Here is a 24,591-nt window from a genome sequence, read left to right on the forward strand (position 1 = left end):
GTGGCCCCCAGCATTAATAATGTCCCTCATAGTGGCCCCCAGCATTAATAATGTCCGTCATAGTGGCCCCCAGCATTAATAATGTCCGTCATAGTGGCCCCCAGCATTAATAATGTCCGTCATAGTGGCCCCCAGCATTAATAATGTCCCCCATAGTGGCCCCCAGCATTAATAATGTCCCCCATAGTGGCCCCCAGCATTAATAATGTCCCCCATAGTGGCCCCCAGCATTAATAATGTCCCTCATAGTGGCCCCCAGCATTAATAATGTCCCTCATAGTGGCCCCCAGCATTAATAATGTCCCTCATAGTGGCCCCCAGCATTAATAATGTCCCTAATAGTGGCCCCCAGCATTAATAATGTCCCTCATAGTGGCCCCCAGCATTAATAATGTCCGTCATAGTGGCCCCCAGCATTAATAATGTCCCCCATAGTGGCCCCAGCATTAATAATGTCCCCCATAGTGGCCCCCAGCATTAATAATGTCCCTCATAGTGGCCCCCAGCATTAATAATGTCCCTCATAGTGGCCCCCAGCATTAATGTCCCTCATAGTGGCCCCCAGCATTAATGTCCCTCATAGTGGCCCCCAGCATTAATAATGTCCCTCATAGTGGCCCCCAGCATTAATGTCCCTCATAGTGGCCCCCAGCATTAATAATGTCCCTCATAGTGGCCCCCAGCATTAATGTCCCTCATAGTGGCCCCCAGCATTAATAATGTCCCTCATAGTGGCCAACAGCATTTTCTTTTGACTGCCAAAAAACCTAAAATTAAAAAAACAAACCCCACACCTCATCCACACTCGCTTCTCACTGGATGCAGCAGGACCTGACGTGATCGTGTGATGGACGCTACTTAAAATGCTGTCACGTGGCCTAAATAATAGGGATCGACTGATATTGATTTTTTAGAGCCGATACCGATAATCTGCAAACTTTCAGGCCAATAATTTATACCGATATTCTGTGCATTTTCATTTTTGAAAAAACAAAAAATTCCTACACAAATCTGCTGAACAGGTTTATTGTTAACGTGAAGCTTTTTTTTTGTAAATCTTTCTTTTTCATTTATACTTAATATTTTGGCGTTTGTGTTTTTTTTTTTACTAACTATTAGGCCCCTTAGGGGCTAGAACCCTTGTCCTATTCACCCTGATAGAGCTCTATGAGGGTGAACAGGACCTCACACTCTCCCTGCTGCCCTGTGCATAGTACATACAGCCGCAGGGAGCTCACCATGGCAGCCAGGACTTCAGTAGTGTCCTGGCTGCCATGGTAACCGATCGGAGCCCCAGGATTACCCTGCTGGGGCTCTGATCACAAGCTGCCACTGCCACCAATGAGGAGGAGGGGAGAGGGGACCCTGTGGCCACTGCCACCAATGATTAATACTGGGGGGCTTGGGTAGGGGGGCACACTGCGCCACCAATGAAGATAACTCGCCCATTAATTCATATACAGGAGGCGGGTTCTGGCTGCAGAATTATATAGCCACACTATATGAGCGGTAGCTGCGATCCGCGGCAGTTAACCCCTCAGGTGCGGCAGGGGTTAACTGCCGCGGATGGCAGCTACTTGTCATAGAGGTCGGGTGCAGCTATAGGATTCTGAGGCCAGCTCCCGCCTCCTGTCGAATTTGAATGAATGAGTTAACGTCATTGGTGGCGCCGTGGCCACAGCCCTTCCCCTCCCTCCTCTGTGCTGCTGATGGAACATGGAGAGCGCTGACAGCAAAATAGATGCAGATACCGATAACTTTGAAAATCCTGAATATCGGCCGATAATATCGGCAAAACCGATAATCGGTCGATCCCTACTAAATAACATCACTCGCCTGCCTTCAGCCCCTCCAACATACAGTCCCATGTAAATAACATCCCTCCCCTCCAACATACAGTCCCATGTAAATAACATCACTCCCCTGCCTTCATCCCCTCCAACATACAGTCCCAGGTAAACAGCATTACTCTCCTCCATTCAGCCCCCTCAATATACAGTCCCATGTAAATAACACCACTCCCTCCTTTCAGCCCAAACATACAGTCCCATTTAAATAACATCCCTCCCAACATACAGTCCAATGTAAATAACATCACTCCCTCCCTTCAGCCCCTCCAGTATACAGTCCCATTTAAATAATAACTTACCTCAGCCTGTCCAACATACAGTCCCATGTAAGTATCACCCCCTCCAGCCCCTCTAATATACAGTCCCGTGTAAATAACACCCCTCCCTTAAGCCCTAACATATAGTCCCATGTAAATAACATCACTCCCCTGCAGTGTTCCCTTTAAGCCTTGGCAGCTGCTGAGCGGGGTCGGCTCAGAGCTGGGCACAGCGCCAAAGGTGGGCGATAGGAAAACCTAACATAATTGTCACATTAAAGAGCATATAGTATAATCCCTGCACCATCCCGTACAGTGTACAGTATAATCCCTGCACCATGCTGTGTAATGTACAGTATAATCCCTGCACCATGCCATACAGTATAATCCCTGCACCATGCTGTGTAATATACAGTATAATCCCTGCACCATGCCGTACAGTATAATCCCTGCACCATGCTGTACAGTATACTGTATAATCCCTGCACCATCCCGTACAGTGTACAGTATAATCCCTGCACCATGCTGTGTAATGTACAGTATAATCCCTGCACCATGCCATACAGTATAATCCCTGCACCATGCTGTGTAATATACTGTATAATCCCTGCACCATGCCGTACAGTATAATCCCTGCACCATGCTGTACAGTATAATCCCTGCACCATGCTGTACAATATACAGTATAATCCCTGCACCATGCCGTACAGTATAATCCCTGCACCATGCTGTACAGTATACTGTATAATCCCTGCACCATGCTGTACAGTATACAGTATAATCCCTGCACCATGCCGTACAGTATACTGTATAATCCCTGCACCATGCTGTGTAATATACAGTATAATCCCTGCACCATGCCGTACAGTATAATCCCTGCACCATGCTGTACAGTATAATCCCTGCACCATGCTGTACAATATACGGTATAATCCCTGCACCATGCCGTACAGTATACAGTATAATCCCTGCACCATGCTGTGTAATATACAGTATAATCCCTGCACCATGCCGTACAGTATAATCCCTGCACCATGCTGTGTAATATACAGTATAATCCCTGCACCATGCTGTGTAATATACAGTATAATCCCTGCACCATGCTGTGTAATATACAGTATAATCCCTGCACCATGCCGTACAATATACAACAAAACCCCACAGTTTAGGTGTTATATTGTATATTGAACAGCATGGTGCAGGGATTGTAATGTATACTGTACAGTAAATGTATGGAGGTTACACCAGGCCGGACAATATAACCCCTGTGAGATAGATATACAGCCTCCACCTATTGTGGGGATTCGCTCTGGTAGGCAGGTTAGCGGACGCAGTACAGAGGCAACGGACCAGGTTTTAAACCAATCTTCAGTGTTTATTCACACTCATAAGGCCTCATGCACACGACCGTTCCGTTTTTTTGCGATCCGCAAAAAACTGAATCCGCCAGTGTGCCTTCTGCAATTTGTGGAAAGGAACGGGCAGTCCATTGTAGAAATGCCCATTCTTGTCCGCAAAACGGACAAGAATAGGACATGCTATATTTTTTTGGCGGGGGTGCGGAACGGAGCAAATGATGCGGACAGCACACGGAGTGCTGTCCGCATCTTTTGCAGCCCCATTAAAGTGAATGGGTCCGCAGCCGAGCCGCAAAAAATGCAGCTCGGATGCGGACCACAACAACGGTCGTGTGCATGAGGCCATAACATAAGAACAGTCCCTTTTCAGGCTTGGTGCTTGTTCACCTGGTATCCTGGGAGTCAGTTCACACGGGGCCGAATGCTCAGCCTCAGAAAGTCCACTTTCAGGCTGTGAGGCGGCCTGCTCACCGGACACACGGCCCTCGGCGCAGAGATCTCCACAGCTCCACTGTCAGAGGGAGGTCATCCACACCACCTGGCAGTGCTGGCTGCTTATAAGCCTGCCAAGACCCGGCCTGGAACCTGGGGAGGAGCCTCCCACCCAGCACTTTGGCTACTCCCAGTAAGAGCCGTCCCGGATCAGCTTGATAGCCATACTAACCAGCTGAAGAGACAGACTGCAATCTGCAATACTGACACTTCAGGGGAAAAACCCCGTCTCTTCCCTCACCGGGGCCAGGAACCTCGGAGACACGTACCGGCCGTCAATGATGGCCCCTTGTTCCTTCCTACACTATATACAGTCTACACCTAACATGCCGCCAACGCCGCCTCCACGTTACCGCTCCCTGTGCACTGCTGCTCCTCCTCTTTGGTCAGAAAAAGAAGGAGGAGGCAGCAGTAGCGCCGGAATATGTGGTAGGCGGCGCGCCGCTGAGCCGCACAGCAGGAAGTTTTGAAGAAGTCAGACTCATCATGAGTGTGGGCAAGTGTGGGCATTTTTTGCAAGCAGGGTGAGCGGGTGAGCGGCCACTGAGCGGACTTATTAAACTTGTGAGCGGGGGCACAATAATTGCTGCGCAGCCGCTCACCCGCGCAGCTTAGAGGGAACACTGCTCCCCTGCCTTCAGCCCCTCTAATATACAGTCCCATGTAAATAGCATCACTCCCCTCCCTTCAGCCCCTCCAATATACAGTCCCATGTAAATATCATCACTCCTCTGCCTTCAGCCCCTCTAATATACAGTCCCATGTAAATAGCATCACTCCCCTCCCTTCAGCCCCTCCAATATACAGTCCCATGTAAATATCATCACTCCTCTGCCTTCAGCCCCTCTAATATACAGTCCCATCTAAATAACATCACTCCCCTGCCTTCAGCCCCTCCAACATACAGTCCCATGTAAGAAAACATAACTCCCCTCCTTTATACAGTCCCATGTAAATAACACCTCTCCCTTCAGCCCTAACATACAGAGGTGGTGCAAGAGAGGAGAACTACAACTCCCAGCATTCCTCTGGCTCTCGAGTCCATCTCTTACCATTCCTCCAGTACAGCCGGACTAGAGCGCCAGCCTAAGGGGAGGCTGTCATGATAGGTTTGGGGGACGAGGGGACGGCTGAGTTAGTAAGTGGGTAGGAAGAGGGCAGGAAAAGGTTAAGTGAGAAAGAGGGTCCGGATTAGGAGAGGGGCGGAGCGTTAGGTTTGTAAGGGGACGAAGCGGGAAAGTGGGCGCCATTTTAGTGAGGAAAAACTTAGGATAAGGTGCCCACACTTACTTGTGATAGAGGCCCTCCTGAATAGGCTGAGGGAGGCAGCGGAGTGGTGGGGACCGGAATGGTTAGAAGCGCAGGTGGTGGGCCTGCTTGGTGGGGAGGCAGCGGGCGCATCCAGCTCAGCGCCGGAGGGCAGACGGCCGCGGTGGGCACGGCCGCCGGCGCGCCTTAGCCCAAGCGAAACCCCACAGGCTCGGCGCCGGATTGGGAGCCCCTCCAGGGACCCTTCGCGCCGGGGAGGCTCTGCAAAAACTTCTGCGTCAGCCTCCCGGCGCGGGAGGAATCCCGCAGTACGGCGGAGCTCGCATGCGGCGAGGGATCGGGACTAGGTTTGCCACATTTTCTTCAAGCCAAACCCGAACAGAAGGGAGGGAGGGCCCCCTTCCAGGCCCCACCCATGTCCCACCTCCAGCCACGCCCTTGTCCTGCCTCCACCCCTGGTCGCTGTCGCACCGCGATCGTTGGCCCTTGAAGAGGCTCATTAGCATATTATAAGTCTTTATTTTAAGAGAACAGCGGCAGGGAGTTATGTACTGCTGACATCAGCCCATCGCTCATGTCTGTCAGCTACATAACGTAACGCTTTTTCTGATGATTGACAGATTCAGAAACCTGTTTAAAGGGCTTCTACCACCAGAAATACCGTTATGTAGCCGACTGATATAGCGATGCGCGAATGTCAGCACTACATAACAGTATGTTTCTAACATTAGTCCTGGCAGCCGTTTTTGTAAAAAATGCACTTTTAGTATATGCTAATGAGCCTCCTGGTGCTATGTGGGCGTAAAATCAGCACCTAGAGGCTCCGTCCGCTCACCCATTATCCTGCCCAGGTCCCCTGTTCTGCCCGCCCCGCTCTCTTGATTGATGCCACGGTCCACCGCATCATTGACGAAATCCCACGCCTGCGCCGTTCACTTCTGTCTTAGGCGCAGTGAGTGAATGATGCAATCCTGGTGCCGGATTCCTCACGTCACAGTGAGGAAGTCAGCATCAGGAGAGCGGCCTTCACTCACTGCGCCTAAGACAGAAGTGAACGGCGCAGGCGCGGGATTTCGTCAATGATGCAGGGAACAGTGGCATCAATCAAGAGGAGCGGGGCGGGCAGAACAGGGGACCTGGGCAGGATAATGGGTGAGCGGACGGAGCCTCTAGGTGCTGATTTTACGCCCACATAGCACCTAGAGGCTCATCAGCATATAATAAAAGTGCTTTTTTTAACAAAAACGGCTGCAGGGACTAATGTTAGAAACACACTGTTATGTAGTGCTGACATTCGCGCATCGCTATATCAGTCCGCTACATAACGGTATTTCTGGTGGTAGAAGCCCTTTAAACACTGTTACATTTACACACTTGAAATGTTTTATATACCTTTTGTAGAAGTGACTATCTAGGACAGGTGTCAGGACTGTCTTGGTCACACACAGGTTGAAAAACCACTCTGCAGGCAGGGCACAGTGGGCACTGGGCTGGGCACTACTTGGGCAGGCTGCTGGAGCTGGAGAAGAAGAATGATTTCTCCCGCGGAGCTCCCTGCCTCTCTCTCTGATGTCACTTCCTGTGGACCTGACTTCCTTATCAGAGAGAAGGAGGGAGGGACTGGGAGGAAGGCAGGCAGGCAGGGGAGGAGCGAGGAGGACCGGAGACTGAACAGTGAGGGAACACAGCGCTCTCCTCTGACTCTGAGGCTGCGCTGCCTGGCATCACTGTAGAGGAGGGAGGGACAGCTGATCACCCGGCCGCAGCAGTGACAGCTTATGCGATCCGATCAACAACCGCACGCATCTGTCACGCTCCAGAGTGGCATCACCACCTTTGCACCTTGCTACTGTCTCCAATGGTTAACCTAATGTCATATGTATTAATTTCCAGATCCTGCAAAATGTGTTTTGCTATTTCTTGTTATGCGACTGTTTAAGGCCTCTTTCACACGACCGTATGGCTAGTTCAGTGTTTTGCGGTACGTTTTTCACGGATCCGTTTTTTGTTTCCGTTATGTTTCCGTTTCAGTTCCGTTTTTCCGTATGGCATATACAGTATACAGTAATTACATATAACAAATTGGGCTGGGCATAACATTTCTAATAGATGGTTCCGCAAAAAACGGAACGGATAAGGAAGACATACGGATGCATTTCCGTATGCATTACGTTTTTTTTTGCGGACCCATTGACTTTAACGGAGCCACGGAACGTGATTTGCGGCCAAATATAGGACATCTTCTATCTTTGCACAGAACAGAGATTTTGCGGACCCATTGAATTGAATGGGGGGGGGGGGGGGGGGGGCGAACGGTCCGCCCCGGGTGCCGCTCTCATTGGGGTGCCAGAAGCAATGAGCGCTTCCATCAATACAGATGGAAGGGCTTATTGCTGAATACGAGTGAGCGTTTCCATAATGAAGCGCTCACTAGTCTGCAGGAGGAGGGGTAGAAATGCGCTGTGAGCGCTGCACAGTACTCACCCCTCCTCCCGCTCGCTCTTCTCAGGGCGCGCGCTGCTGTGTCCCGGCTGCCTGCAGCGTCAGGACGTACATAGCGCACTCTGACCTGACGCTGCAGGAGGTCCGGTGACTGCAGCGCCGGCCCTGAGAAGAGAAGACAGCAGGGCAGGGAGAGGACGGTTATATATCGGGGGGAGAAGAACAGAACTGGATCGCACATCCACACGCTATGCTGTGATCTGACTCTCTTCTCAGCCCTATATTCAGTGCACAGCCCCCCATACTGCATGCTGTACCAGAGGCAAAAGGCATAAGCCCACCCACCGCGCCGAGGTCGCCTCTTTGAGTGGGACCTACTCTGACAAAAAGGCGCAGCGCAATGCGGTGACAAAGCGGCACTGCCCTGGTGGGCGGAGGGACCCAGGAGTCAAACAGCAACCCTACTGCCCGACAATGCCTCCGGTACAGCATGCAGTATGGGGGGCTGTGCACCGAATATAGCGTCAGTTTACAGCATAGCAGTGTGGGTGTGCGATCCAGTCCTGTTCTTCTCCCCCCGATAGGAAAGGAAAGTTGCTTTATTATTTTACAGTCTGATCTGAGGTCTGATATGGGGGTCTAATGGGGGTCTGGAGTGGTCTATGGGGGAGAGGTCTGACTGGGGGGGGGGTCTGGAGGTCTAATGGGGGGTCTGGAGGTCTGACGGGGGGGGGGTCTGGAGGTCTAATGGGGGGTCTGATTGGGGGTCTAATGACCTCAGCCGTGTTAGCCCCCCATATCAAAATTTTTGAACAAAACATATGCAGTTGGTTAGATCTTTGTTGGATCAGGTTGGATCAATTGCTGTTTGCGTTAGATCTCACACAGAAGTAGAGATATTAACAGTTATTTGCAGGGGGGCTAACCCGTCATCAACCCCCCCTTATCAAAAAATTGACCAAACAATTAGCTATTTTGGAAGATATTTGTTAGATCCGGTATGATCAACTAGTTGTTTTGTTAGATCTCACATAATTACAGAGATATTAAGTGGTTAATGAGGGGGGGCTAGCCCCCCCACATGCAATTTTCTGGTAAAATATGATTCAGGCTAATAGACCTTCGTTAGATCCGGTAAGATCAAGTGGTTTCAACGTTAGATCTCATATAATTACAGAGATATTATGGATATTTGGTATTACATAAGGTGGGCTGGCCCCCCTATTTAATACTTCCTAATATCTGTGTTTTTATGTGAAATATCTCTGTAATTATATGAGATCTAACCTTGAAACCACTTGATCTTACCGGATCTAACGAAGGCCTATTACTCTGCATCAAATTTTACTAGAAAATTGCACGTGGGGGGGCTAGCCCCCCCTCATTAACCACTTAATATCTCTGTAATTATGTGAGATCTAACAAAACAACTAGTTGATCATACCTGATCTAACAAATATCTTCCAAAATAGCTAATTTTTGGTCAATTTTTTGATAAGGGGGGGGCTGATGACGGGTTAGCCCCCCCTGCAAATAACTGTTAATAGCTCTACTTCTGTGTGAGATCGAACGCAAACAACAATTGATCCAACCTGATCCAACAAAGATCTAACCAACTGCATATGTTTTGTTCAAAATTTTTTATATGGGGGGGCTAACACGGCTGAGGTGGTCTAATGGGGGTCTGGAGTGGTCTATGGGGGAGAGGCCTGACTGGGGGGGTCTGGAGGTCTGACTGGGGGGTCTGATTGGGGGTCTGGAGGTCTGACTTGGGGGTCTGGAGAGGTCTATGGGGGGATCTGGAGGTCTGAACTGGAGGGGGGGGGGTCTGGAGGTCTGACTGGGGGGGGTCTGGAGGTCTGACTGGAGGCGGGGTCTGGAGGTCTGACTGGGGGGTATGAAGGTCTAATGGGGGTCAGATTTGTGGGTCTGGAGGTCTGATATGGAGGTCTAATGGGGGTCTGATATGGGGGTCTGGAGGTCAAATGGGGGTCTTATCTGAGGTCTGATATTGGGTCGGGTTCTTACATGGAGGTCTAATTGGGGTCTGATCTGAGGTTTAGAACTGGGTTATTATATGGGGTCTGACATAGAGGTCAAAAGGGGGTTTGGTCTGAGATGGGGGGGATCTCATTTAGGGTTTTATATGGGGGTCTAATCTGACAGGAAAGGGGGATTTTTTTGTACTAGTGCACAATATAAAGGGGTGTTTTTGTACTGACGCACTATCTGTGTGGTACCGGTATTTTCAGGGGGACTGTTTCTGCAGGAAAGTATTGGGGGGCACAGTATTGGGGGGGAGAAGGTGGGAGGATGATGGAAAAGTAGGAAAGTAAGATGTCTGTTTGTTAAACTCTGCAGAGACGAGGCGCGGCTGAAAGAAGTCACCATGGTGGTCTGGTCTGAGAGGAGAAGAAGAGGAAAGAGAACGTCTACATCAGAGGAGAGAAGTCACTGGCGCTGTATGACCCTGTGTGTTCTGTAGCGCTGAATGTAATGTTTTCCAAGTCTTTAAAGGGGTTGACCCCTTTTTTTTTGGGATAAGCGCCGCCTTCTCTGCTCTGTTTACCGCTCATCACGGCAAATGCTACTGCGATCGGGTGAACAGAGCAGAGAAAGCAGCTCTCATATCAGCGCCAACCTCTCCTCAAACAGCTGGGGGCACAGAGGACATTACTACTATGGAGGGGGCACAGAGGGCATTACTACTATGGAGGGGGCACAGAGGGAATTACTACTATGGAGGGGGCACAGAGGGAATTACTACTATGGAGGGGGCACAGAGGGCATTACTAATGTGAAGGGGGCACAGAACCAGAGGGCATTATTACTACAAAGGGGGCACAGTGGGGATTATTACTATGAAGGGGGCACAATGGGGATTATTACTATGAAGGGGGAACAATGGGGATTATTACTGTGAAGGGGGTACAATGTAGGCATAACTACTGTGAGGGGGGCACAATGTAGGCATAACTACTGTGAGAGGGCATAATGTGGGCATAACTACTGTGAGAGGGCACACATCTGTACAAACCTACTGTGAAGGTTGTACAATGAGGGCAATACTACTGTGAGGGGGTGCAATTTTTTTTAATTATTGGTGGGGGGTCCCAGAGAAATGACCCGCCCCAGGTGCCACCCTAGGCACGCCACTGAGGAGCTCGTCCCTGTTGGGGGAGCCCTGCCTAAGCCAGCTAGAGCACCTTTAGCTCTGCTGGACACAGAGGCCAAAGCCTGAAGCCTCAGAAGCCAAGAGGAGAAAGTTCCCTGGATAAAGAAAGTTAGAGACCGGATTACAGAGGAAAGTACAGCCTACAGCTACAGCCCAGTTCTACAGTTATCCTGTTAGCACAGCAGAGCCAGAGAGCGACTGACGTAGCAGAGTTGAGTTTGTTTGCTTGCCACAGTTTAATGCCGAAGGCTGCTGGAAACCAAGACAAAGCCTGTAAATCGTGATGGAAGAAAGTTTATTGAAGTAAAGCTGTTATCAAGTTCATCACAAGATCTGGACTCAATCTATTCCTTCATTCCACCGTTCAACTACCCCCTTTTCTGCTTTCGGGCGGCCACGCCTGTGGTTCCGGTGTATACAGGTAGGAGCAGCGTGACAAGTGCAACACCTTTAAGGGACATTAGGCCACCCTACACCACTCTGGCATTCCGACCCTGGGTACCATCTACCACCAAATCACTAATAGGGCCCTGCGCCCATTTTGCTTCAATACAACTGGCGTCACGACAAACACTTTTCCCATCTTAAAGGGATCCCATGGACGTTGACCCCCGTGTGCTACACATCCGTCATGAACGGATCCAGTTGTATTATGTCTTCTATAGCCATGACGGATCGGGGGACTGATCGGGGGACGGATCCGTTTTCTATTATGCCAGAGGAAACGGATCCGTCCCGTTTGACTCACATTGTGTGCCAGGACGGATCTGTTTGGCTCTGCTTCGTCAGGCGGACAGCAAAACGCTGCAGGCAGAGCGGAACGGAGACGGAACGGAGGCAAACTGATCCATTCTGAGCCGATCCTTTTCCATTCAGAAAGCATTAGGGTAAAACTGATCCGTTTTGGACGCTGAGCCCTGAACGGATCTCGCAAACGGAAAGCCAAAATGCCAGTGTGAAAGTCGCCTTACCTGATGCAGTTTAGTCAGTAACATATGACTCTGCCTTTAACCCCTGATCCGTCAGTTATACTCACCTGACACATTCTGAGGGATGATGGGAGTTGTAGTCCTCACCCACCAGCTCTTGCTCCCAGGAGTCAGCTGTACCTCATTTCCCAGTACAGGCACTGGTTTCCTCCCAGTAAGTATTTCCGGTTTCTCAGCTTTCCATGGATCCTGAAGGGCACATACACCCCCCGGCCGCTCCCCGGGGTCTTTCCCTGAAGGCGCGTTTACATGAGAGGCATCGAAAACCGCCCCCAGGACTAAAGGTCTTTTACAGGGAGCGATTATCCGGGATACGTGTTTGTAGAAATGCTCCTTCCTGATAATCTGCCTTCATGAAAGATGGCGGCTCATTCCTCGGGTGATCGCCGTTCTGCCGGCCCGGAAAATCATGGCTCCTGCGCAGGCGATCCTGGTGTATAAAGACCGATCTGCTGCGCTGAGACAATGATCTTCTATGGGGAGAGGTAATCGCTGTATATGTCGCCTGTCCCCGGACCGCGGAGGGGATTGCGGTTGTGTAAAACGTCACTTACGTGGTTTTACCGCCATTTTGCCGCGCAGTTATTGACCTGCGTTTATTAAACCTTTATTTCATCTGTAAAAATCATGCGTCCGATAATCACAGTGACGGCGGTGAAACAATGTGTGGTTCTGCACCAGCCCCGGAGGAGAGGAGCGGAGGATGGGAGTGGTAGTGGCTCACAGAGGCAGTGACAGGAGGGCACACCCTTCTTCCCTCGGGGCACACCCTGATGTTGGGGCTCCTGCCTGATGGCGGTCGGGGGCCCTTCATGTTGTTGGTTTGCAGTAAGGAAGGAGGAGGAGATGCAGCGGCCGGCGTACGGTGCAGGAGGGGAAAACAAACCTCTTTTTGCTAAAGAGCAGAATGGGAGTTGTAGTACATCCAACGGAATCAAACACAGTTCTGGATAACTCAGTGCAAAACCTTCCCAGATAGAGATGTATGGATGTGAGTAACGATGGGGGTTGTAGTCCCTTCTCTCTCCTCCCAGAGTCTCTGGCGCCGTTCTGACAAAACATATAAAGGTGACGACAGCAGAAAACGGAGGTCACCAGATCGCCGTGTCACACATCGCATCTCACCATAGTCTCCGACCTCCGCCGCTCCAGCTGTTGTGTCACTACAACTCCCAGCATGCCCCGGTCACTTCTAGATTCACTTCAACAGCTGAGCAAGTGTGCATGCTGGGAGTTGTAGTCCTATAACAGCTGGACTGGGGGAGGCTGCTGCCCCCAGGGCACAATGTGCCAGGAAAACATCACAATCTTCATCAGAAATCCCAACCTGCTGGACGTACAGAGACATCACCGGGCCCCACAGCCAGAGTCTACACGGGGCCCAATGCCTCATTCTTAGCCCCTCCCACTACCTGTTCCTGCAATATATACAGTAGTGTACTGACATGTGAGGTACGAGGTATAAATTACAGCTCACACCTCATATCAGTACACTGCTGTATATACTATATATCTGTACACACTGCATCTATTATACCTCGTACCTCACATATCAGTACACTGCTGTATATACTATATATCTGTACACACTGCATCTATTATACCTCGTACCTCACATATCAGTACACTGCTGTATATACTATATATCTGTACACACTGCATCTATTATACCTCGTACCTCACATATCAGTACACTGCTGTATATACTATATATCTGTACACACTGCATCTATTATACCTCGTACCTCACATATCTGTACACTGCTGTATATACTATATATCTGTACACACTGCATCTATTATACCTCGTACCTCACATATCAGTACACTGCTGTATATACTATATATCTGTACACACTGCATCTATTATACTTCATACCTCACATATCAGTACACTGCTGTATATACTATATATCTGTACACACTGCATCTATTATACCTCATACCTCACATATCAGTACACTGCTGTATATACTATATATCTGTACACACTGCATCTATTATACCTCGTACCTCACATATCAGTACACTGCTGTATATACTATATATCTGTACACACTGCATCTATTATACCTCGTACCTCACATATCTGTACACTGCTGTATATACTATATATCTGTACACTGCATCTATTATACCTCGTACCTCACATATCAGTACACTGCTGTATATACTATATATCTGTACACCGCATCTATTATACCTCGTACCTCACATATCAGTACACTGCTGTATATACTATATATCTGTTCACTGCATCTATTATACCTCATACCTCACATATCAGTACACTGCTGTATATACTATATATCTGTACACACTGCATCTATTATACCTCGTACCTCACATATCAGTACACTGCTGTATATACTATATATCTGTACACTGCATCTATTATACCTCGTACCTCACATATAAGTACACTGCTGTATATACTATATATCTGTACACACTGCATCTATTATACCTCGTACCTCACATATCAATACACTGCTGTATATACTATATATCTGTACACTGCATCTATTATACCTCGTACCTCACATATCAATACACTGCTGTATATACTATATATCTGTACACTGCATCTATTATACCTCGTACCTCACATATCAATACACTGCTGTATATACTATATATCTGTACACACTGCATCTATTATACCTCGTACCTCACATATCAGTACACCGCTGTATATACTATATATCTGTACACACTGCATCTATTATACCTCGTACCTCACATATCAGTACACCGCTGTATATACTATATATCTGTACACACTACATCTATTATACCTCGTACCTCACATATCAGTACACTGCTGTATATACTATATATCTGTACACACTGCATCTATTATACCTCGTACCTCACATATCAGTACACTGCTGTATATACTATATATCTGTACACACTGCATCTATTATACCTCGTACCTCACATATCAGTACACCGCTGTATATACTATATATCTGTACACACTGCATTATACCTCGTACCTCACATATCAGTACACTGCTGTATATACTATATACCTGTACACACTGCATCTATTATACCTCATACCTCACATGTCAGTACACTGCTGTATATACTATATATCTGTACACACTGCATCTATAATAGCTCGTACCTCACATATCAGTACACTGCTGTATATACTATATATCTGTACACACTGCATCTATTATACCTCGTACCTCACATATCAGTACACTGCTGTATATACTATATATCTGTACACTGCATCTATTATACCTCGTACCTCGCATATCAGTACACTGCTGTATATACTATATATCTGTACACACTGCATCTATTATACCTCGTACCTCACATATCAGTACACTGCTGTATATACTATATATCTGTACACACTGCATCTATTATACCTCATACCTCACATATCAGTACACTGCTGTATATACTATATATCTGTACACACTGCATCTATTATACCTCGTACCTCACATATCAGTACACCGCTGTATATACTATATATCTGTACACACTGCATAATACCTCGTACCTCACATATCAGTACACTGCTGTATATACTATATACCTGTACACACTGCATCTATTATACCTCATACCTCACATGTCAGTACACTGCTGTATATACTATATATCTGTACACACTGCATCTATAATAGCTCGTACCTCACATATCAGTACACTGCTGTATATACTATATATCTATACACACTGCATCTATTATACCTCGTACCTCACATATCAGTACACTGCTGTATATACTATATATCTGTACACTGCATCTATTATACCTCGTACCTCGCATATCAGTACACTGCTGTATATACTATATATCTGTACACACTGCATCTATTATACCTCGTACCTCACATATCAGTACACTGCTGTATATACTATATATCTGTACACACTGCATCTATTATACCTCGTACCTCGCATATCAGTACACTGCTGTATATACTATATATCTGTACACACTGCATCTATTATACCTCGTACCTCACATATCAGTACACTGCTGTATATACTATATATCTGTACACACTGCATCTATTATACCTCGTACCTCGCATATCAGTACACTGCTGTATATACTATATATCTGTACACACTGCATCTATTATACCTCGTACCTCACATATCAGTACACTGCTGTATATACTATATATCTGTACACTGCATCTATTATACCTCATACCTCACATATCAGTACACTGCTGTATATACTATATATCTGTACACACTGCGTCTATTATACCTCGTACCTCACATATCAGTACACTGCTGTATATACTATATATCTGTACACACTGCATCTATTATACCTCGTACCTCACATATCAGTACACTGCTGTATATACTATATATCTGTACACACTGCATCTATTATACCTCGTACCTCACATATCAGTACACTGCTGTATATACTATATATCTGTACACACTGCATCTATTATACCTCGTACCTCACATACCAGTACACTGCTGTATACACTATATATCTGTACAATGCATCTATTATACCTCGTACCTCACATATCAGTACACTGCTGTATACACTATATATCTGTACACACTGCATCTATTATACCTCGTACCTCACATATCAGTACACTGCTGTATATACTATATATCTGTACACACTGCATCTATTATAACTCGTACCTCACATATCAGTACACTGCTGTATATACTATATATCTGTACACACTGCATCTATTATACCTCGTACCTCACATATCAGTACACTGCTGTATATACTATATATCTGTACACACTGCATCTATTATACCTCGTACCTCACATATCAGTACACTGCTGTATATACTATATATCTGTACACACTGCATCTATTATACCTCGTACCTCACATATCAGTACACTGCTGTATATACTATATATCTGTACACACTGCATCTATTATACCTCGTACCTCACATATCAGTACACTGCTGTATATACTATATACCTGTACACTGCATCTATTATACCTCGTACCTCACATATCAGTACACTGCTGTATATACTATATATCTGTACACTGCATCTATTATACCTCGTACCTCACATATCAGTACACTGCTGTATATACTATATATCTGTACACACTGCATCTATTATACCTCGTACCTCACATATCAGTACACTGCTGTATATACTATATATCTGTACACTGCATCTATTATACCTCGTACCTCACATATCAGTACACTGCTGTATATACTATATATCTGTACACACTGCATCTATTATACCTCGTACCTCACATATCAGTGCACTGCTGTATATACTATATATCTGTACACTGCATCTATTATACCTCGTACCTCACATATCAGTACACTGCTGTATATACTATATATCTGTACACACTGCATCTATTATACCTCGTACCTCACATATCAGTACACTGCTGTATATACTATATATCTGTACACACTGCATCTATTATACCTCGTACCTCACATATCAGTACACTGCTGTATATACTATATATCTGTACACACTGCATCTATTATACCTCGTACCTCACATATCAGTACACTGCTGTATATATTATATATCTGTACACACTGCATCTATTATACCTCGTACCTCACATATCAGTACACTGCTGTATATACTATATATCTGTACACACTGCATCTATTATACCTCGTACCTCACATATCAGTACACTGCTGTATATACTATATATCTGTACACACTGTATCTATTATACCTCGTACCTCACATATCAGTACAGTGCTGTATATACTATATATCTGTACACACTGCATCTATTATACCTCGTACCTCACATATCAGTACACTGCTGTATATACTATATATCTGTACACTGCATCTATTATACCTCGTACCTCACATATCAGTACACTGCTGTATATACTATATATCTGTACACACTGCATCTATTATACCTCGTACCTCACATATCAGTACACTGCTGTATATACTATATACCTGTACACTGCATCTACTATACTTCGTACCTCACATATCAGTACACTGCTGTATATACTATATATCTGTACAGACTGCATCTATTATACCTCGTACCTCACATATCAGTACACTGCTGTATATACTATATATCTGTACACTGCATCTATTATACCTCGTACCTCACATATCAGTACACTGCTGTATATACTATGTATCTGTACACACTGCATCTATTATACCTCGTACCTCGCATATCAGTACACTGCTGTATATACTATATATCTGTACACTGCATCCATTATACCTCATACCTCACATATCAGTACACTGCTGTACATACTATATATCTGTACACTGCATCCATTATACCTCATACCTCACATATCAGTACACTGCTGTACATACTATATATCTGTACACTGCATCTATTATACCTCGTACCTCACATATCAGTACACTGCTGTATATACTATATATCTGTACACTGCACCTATTATACCTCGTACCTCACATATCAGTACACTGCTGTATATACTATATATCTGTACACTGCATCTATTATACCTCGTACCTCACATATCAGTACACTGCTGTATATACTATATATCTGTACACACTGCACCTATTATACCTCGTACCTCACATATCAGTACACTGCTGTATATACTATATATCTGTACACACTGCATCTATTATACCTCGTACCTCACATATCAGTACACTGCTGTATATACTATATATCTGTACACTGCATCTATTATACCTCATACCTCACATATCAGTACATTGCTGTATATACTATATATCTGTACACACTGCATCTATTATACCTCGTACCTCACATATCAGTACACTGCTGTATATACTATATATCTGTACACACTGCATCTATTATACCTCATACCTCACATATCAGTACACTGCTGTATATACTATATATCTGTACACACTGTATCTATTATATCTCGTACCTCACATATCAGTACACTGCTGTATATACTATATATCTGTACACACTGCATCTATTATACCTCGTACCACACATATCAGTACACTGCTGTATATACTATATATCTGTACACACTGCATCTATTATACCTCATACCTCACATATCAGTACACTGCTGTATATACTATATATCTGTACACACTGCATCTATTATACCTCGTACCACCCATATCAGTACACTGCTGTATATACTATATATCTGTACACACTGCATCTATTATACCTCGTACCTCACATATGAGTACACTGCTGTATATACTATATATCTGTACACACTGCATCTATTATACCTCGTACCTCACATATCAGTACACTGCTGTATATACTATATATCTGTACACACTGCACCTATTATACCTCGTACCTCACATATCAGTACACTGCTGTATATACTATATATCTGTACACTGCATCTATTATACCTCATGCCTCACATATCAGTACATTGCTGTATATACTATATATCTGTACACACTGCATCTATTATACCTCGTACCTCACATATCAGTACACTGCTGTATATACTATATATCTGTACACACTGCATCTATTATACCTCGTACCTCACATATCAGTACACTGCTGTATATACTATATATTTGTACACACTGCATCTATTATACCTCGTACCTCACATATCAGTACACTGCTGTATATACTATATATCTGTACACACTGCATCTATTATACCTCATACCTCACATATCAGTACACTGCTGTATATACTATATATCTGTACACACTGCATCTATTATACCTCGTACCACACATATCAGTACACTGCTGTATATACTATATATCTGTACACACTGCATCTATTATACCTCGTACCTCACATATCAGTACACTGCTGTATATACTATATATCTGTACACTGCATCTATGATACCTCGTACCTCACATATCAGTACACTGCTGTATATACTATATATCTGTACACACTGCATCTATTATACCTCGTACCTCACATATCAGTACACTGCTGTATATACTATATATCTGTACACACTGCATCTATTATACCTCATACCTCACATATCAGTACACTGCTGTATATACTATATATCTGTACACACTGCATCTATTATACCTCGTACCTCACATATCAGTACACTGCTGTATATACTATATATCTGTACACACTGCATCTATTATACCTCATACCTCACATATCAGTACACTGCTGTATATACTATATATCTGTACACACTGTATCTATTATATCTCGTACCTCACATATCAGTACACTGCTGTATATACTATATATCTGTACACACTGCATCTATTATACCTCGTACCACACATATCAGTACACTGCTGTATATACTATATATCTGTACACACTGCATCTATTATACCTCGTACCTCACATATCAGTACACTGCTGTATATACTATATATCTGTACACTGCATCTATGATACCTCGTACCTCACATATCAGTACACTGCTGTATATACTATATATCTGTACACACTGCATCTATTATACCTCGTACCTCACATATCAGTACACTGCTGTATATACTATATATCTGTACACACTGCATCTATTATACCTCATACCTCACATATCAGTACACTGCTGTATATACTATATATCTGTACACACTGCATCTATTATACCTCGTACCTCACATATCAGTACACTGCTGTATATACTATATATCTGTACACACTGCATCTATTATACCTCGTACCTCACATATGAGTACACTGCTGTATATACTATATATCTGTACACACTGCATCTATTATACCTCGTACCTCACATATCAGTACACTGCTGTATATACTATATATCTGTACACACTGCATCTATTATACCTCGTACCTCACATATCAGTACACTGCTGTATATTGTCCTAATGTCGGACTTCAGCTTTTGGGGTCTGCTCCCCTCTACAATGCATTACAGTAGGTGTGTATTGTAATGCATTGCCTGTCAGTGTATTACCAGTGGAATATCGGGGTCTGGCTCTCACAGGCTTCTGTAGAAGGCAAGTCCCGATATCTGTGTAAGGAACCCTAACCCGTCAATGCAACTCTACACAGACATACAGCTCTTCTACATACACTGCTCAACTACTCAGACATACAGCTCTGCTGCATACACTGCTCAACTACACAGACATACAGCTCTGCTGCATAAACAGCTCAACTACACAGACATACAGCTCTGCTACATACACTGCTCAACTACACAGACATACAGCTCTGCTCCATACACTGCTCAACTACACAGACATACAGCTCTGCTCCATACACTTCTCAACTACAGCTCTGCTACATATACTGCTCAACAACACAAACATACAGCTCTGCTGCATACACCGCTCAACTACACAAACATTTAGTTCTGATACATACACTGCTCAACTGCACAGACATACAGCTCTACTGCATACACTTCTCAACTACACAGACATACAGCTCTGCTCTATACACTGCTCAACTGCACAGACATACAGCTCTGCTGCATACACTGCTCAACTACACAGACATACAGCTCTGCTGCATACACTGCTCAACTTCACAGACATACAGCTCTGCTACATACACTGCTCAACTACACAGACATATAGCTCTGCTGCATACACTGCTCAACTTCACAGACATACAGCTCTGCTACATATACTGCTCAACTACACAGACATACAGCTCTGCTCCATACACTTCTCAACTACTCAGACATACAGCTCTGCTGCATACACTGCTCAACTGCACAGACATACAACACTGCTACATATACTGCTCAACTACACAGACATACAACACTGCTGCATACACTGCTCAACTACAAATACAACTCTGCTGCATACACTTCTCAACTACACAGACATACAGCTCTGCTGCATACACTGCTCAACTACACATTCAACTCTGCTGCATACACCGCTCAACTACACATACATACAGCTCTGCTCTATACACCGCTCAACAAAAAAGATATACAGCTCTGCTGCATACACTTATCATCTACAGACATACAGCTCTGCTGCATACACCGCTCAACTACACAGACATACAGCTCTGCTCTATACATCGCTTAACTACACAGACATACAGCTCTGCTCCATACACTGCTCAACTACAGACATACAGCTCTGCTCCATACACTTCTCAACTACAGACATACAGCTCTGCTGCATACACTTCTCAACTACACAGACATATAGCTCTGCTGCATACACTTCTCAACTACACAGACATACAGCTCTGATGCATACACTGCTCAACTACAGACATACAGCTCTGCTGCATACACTGCTCAACTACACATTCAACTCTGCTGTATACACCGCTCAACTACACATACACACAGCTCTGCTCTATATACCGCTCAACAAAACAGACATACAGCTCTGCTGCATACACTTATCATCTACAGACATACAGCTCTGCTGCATACACTTCTCAACTACACAGACATACAGCTCTGCCGCATACACTGCTTATCTAAAGACATACAGCTCTGCTACATACACTGCTTATCTACAGACATATAGCTCTGCTGCATACACTGCTCAACTACACAGACATACAGCACTGCTGCATACACTTCTCAACTACACAGACATACAGCTCTGCTGCATACAATTCTCAACTACACAAACATACAGCTCTGCTGCATACACTTCTCAACTACACAGACATATAGCTCTGCTTCATACACTACTCGACTACACAGACATACAGCTCTGCTGCATACACTGCTCAACTACACAGACATACAGCTCTGCTGCATACAATGCTCATCTACAGACATACAGCTCTGCTGCTTACAATGCTCAACTACAAATACAACTCTGCTGCATACACGGCTCAACTACACAGTCATACAGCTTTGCTGCATACACGGCTCAACTACTTAGACATACAGTTCTGCTACATACTCTTCTCGACTACACAGACATACAGCTCTGCTGCATACACTGCTCAACTGCACAGACATACAGCTCTGCTGCAAACACTGCTCAACTACGCAGACATACAGCTCTGCTGCATACACTGCTCAACTACACAGACATACAGCTCTGCTGCATACACTGCTCAACTACACAGACATACAGCTCTGCTCCATACACTTCTCAACTACAGCTCTGCTACATACACTGCTCAACTTCACAGACATACAGCTCTGCTACATACACTGCTCATCTACAGACATACAGCTCTGCTGCATACACTGTTCAACTACACAGACATACAGCTCTGCTCCATACACTGGTCAACTACACAGACATACAGCTCTGCTACATACACTGCTTATCTACAGACATACAGCTCTGCTACATATACTGCTTAATTACAGAGACATAAAGCTCTGCTGCATACACTGCTCAACAACACAAACATACAGCTCTGCTGCATACACTTCTCAACTACACGAACATACAGCTCCACTGCATACACCGCTCAACTACACAGACATATAGTTCTGCTCCATACACTGCTCAACTACACAGACATACAGCTCTGCTGCATACACTGCTCAACTTCACAGACATACAGCTCTGCTACATATACTGCTCAACTACACAGACATACAGCTCTGCTCCATACACTTCTCAACTACACAGACATACAGCTCTGCTGCATACACTGCTCAACTGCACAGACATACAACACTGCTACATATACTGCTCAACTACACAGACATACAGCTCTGCTGCATACACTGCTCAACTGCACAGACATACAACACTGCTGCATACACTGCTCAACTACACAGACATACAGCTCTGCTGCATACACTGCTCAACTACACATTCAACTCTGCTGCATACACCGCTCAACTACACATACATACAGCTCTGCTCTATACACCGCTCAACAAAAAAGACATACAGCTCTGCTGCATACACTTATCATCTACAGACATACAGCTCTGCTGCATACACCGCTCAACTACACAGACATACAGCTCTGCTCTATACATCGCTCAACAAAACAGACATACAGCTCTGCTGCATACACCGCTCAACTACAGACATACAGCTCTGCTACATATACTGCTCAACTACATACAGCTCTGCTGCATACACTTCTCAACTACACAGACATACAGCTCTGCTGCATACACTTCTCAACTACACAGACATACAGCTCTGCTGCATACACTTCTCAAAAACACAGACATACAGCTCTGCTGCATACACTGCTCAACTACAGACATACAGCTCTGCTGCATACACTGCTCAACTACACAGACATACAGCTCTGCTGCATACACTGCTCAACTACACAGACATACAGCCCTGCTCCATACACTGCTCAACTACACATTCAACTCCGCTGCATACACCGCTCAACAAAACAGACATACAGCTCTGATTCATACACTGCTCAACTACACAGACATACAGCTCTGCTGCATACACTTCTCAACTACACAGACATACAGCTCTGCTACATACACTGCTTATCTAAAGACATACAGCCCTGCTACATACACTGTTCAACTACACAGACATACAGCTCTGCTTCATACACTGCTTATCTACACAGACATACAGCTCTGTTGCATACACTGCTCAACTGCACAGACATACAGCTCTGCTGCATACACTGCTCAACTACACAAACATACAGCTCTGCTGCATACACTGCTCAACTTCACAGACATACAGCTCTGCTACATATACTGCTCAACTACACAGACATACAGCTCTGCTGCATACACTGCTCAACTGCACAGACATACAACACTGCTACATATACTGCTCAACTACACAGACATACAGCCCTGCTGCATACACTGCTCAACTACAAATACAACTCTGCTGCATACACCGCTCAACTA

The sequence above is a fragment of the Bufo bufo genome, chromosome 7 (genome assembly GCF_905171765.1).
Source record: "Bufo bufo chromosome 7, aBufBuf1.1, whole genome shotgun sequence".
NCBI lineage: Eukaryota > Metazoa > Chordata > Amphibia > Anura > Bufonidae > Bufo > Bufo bufo.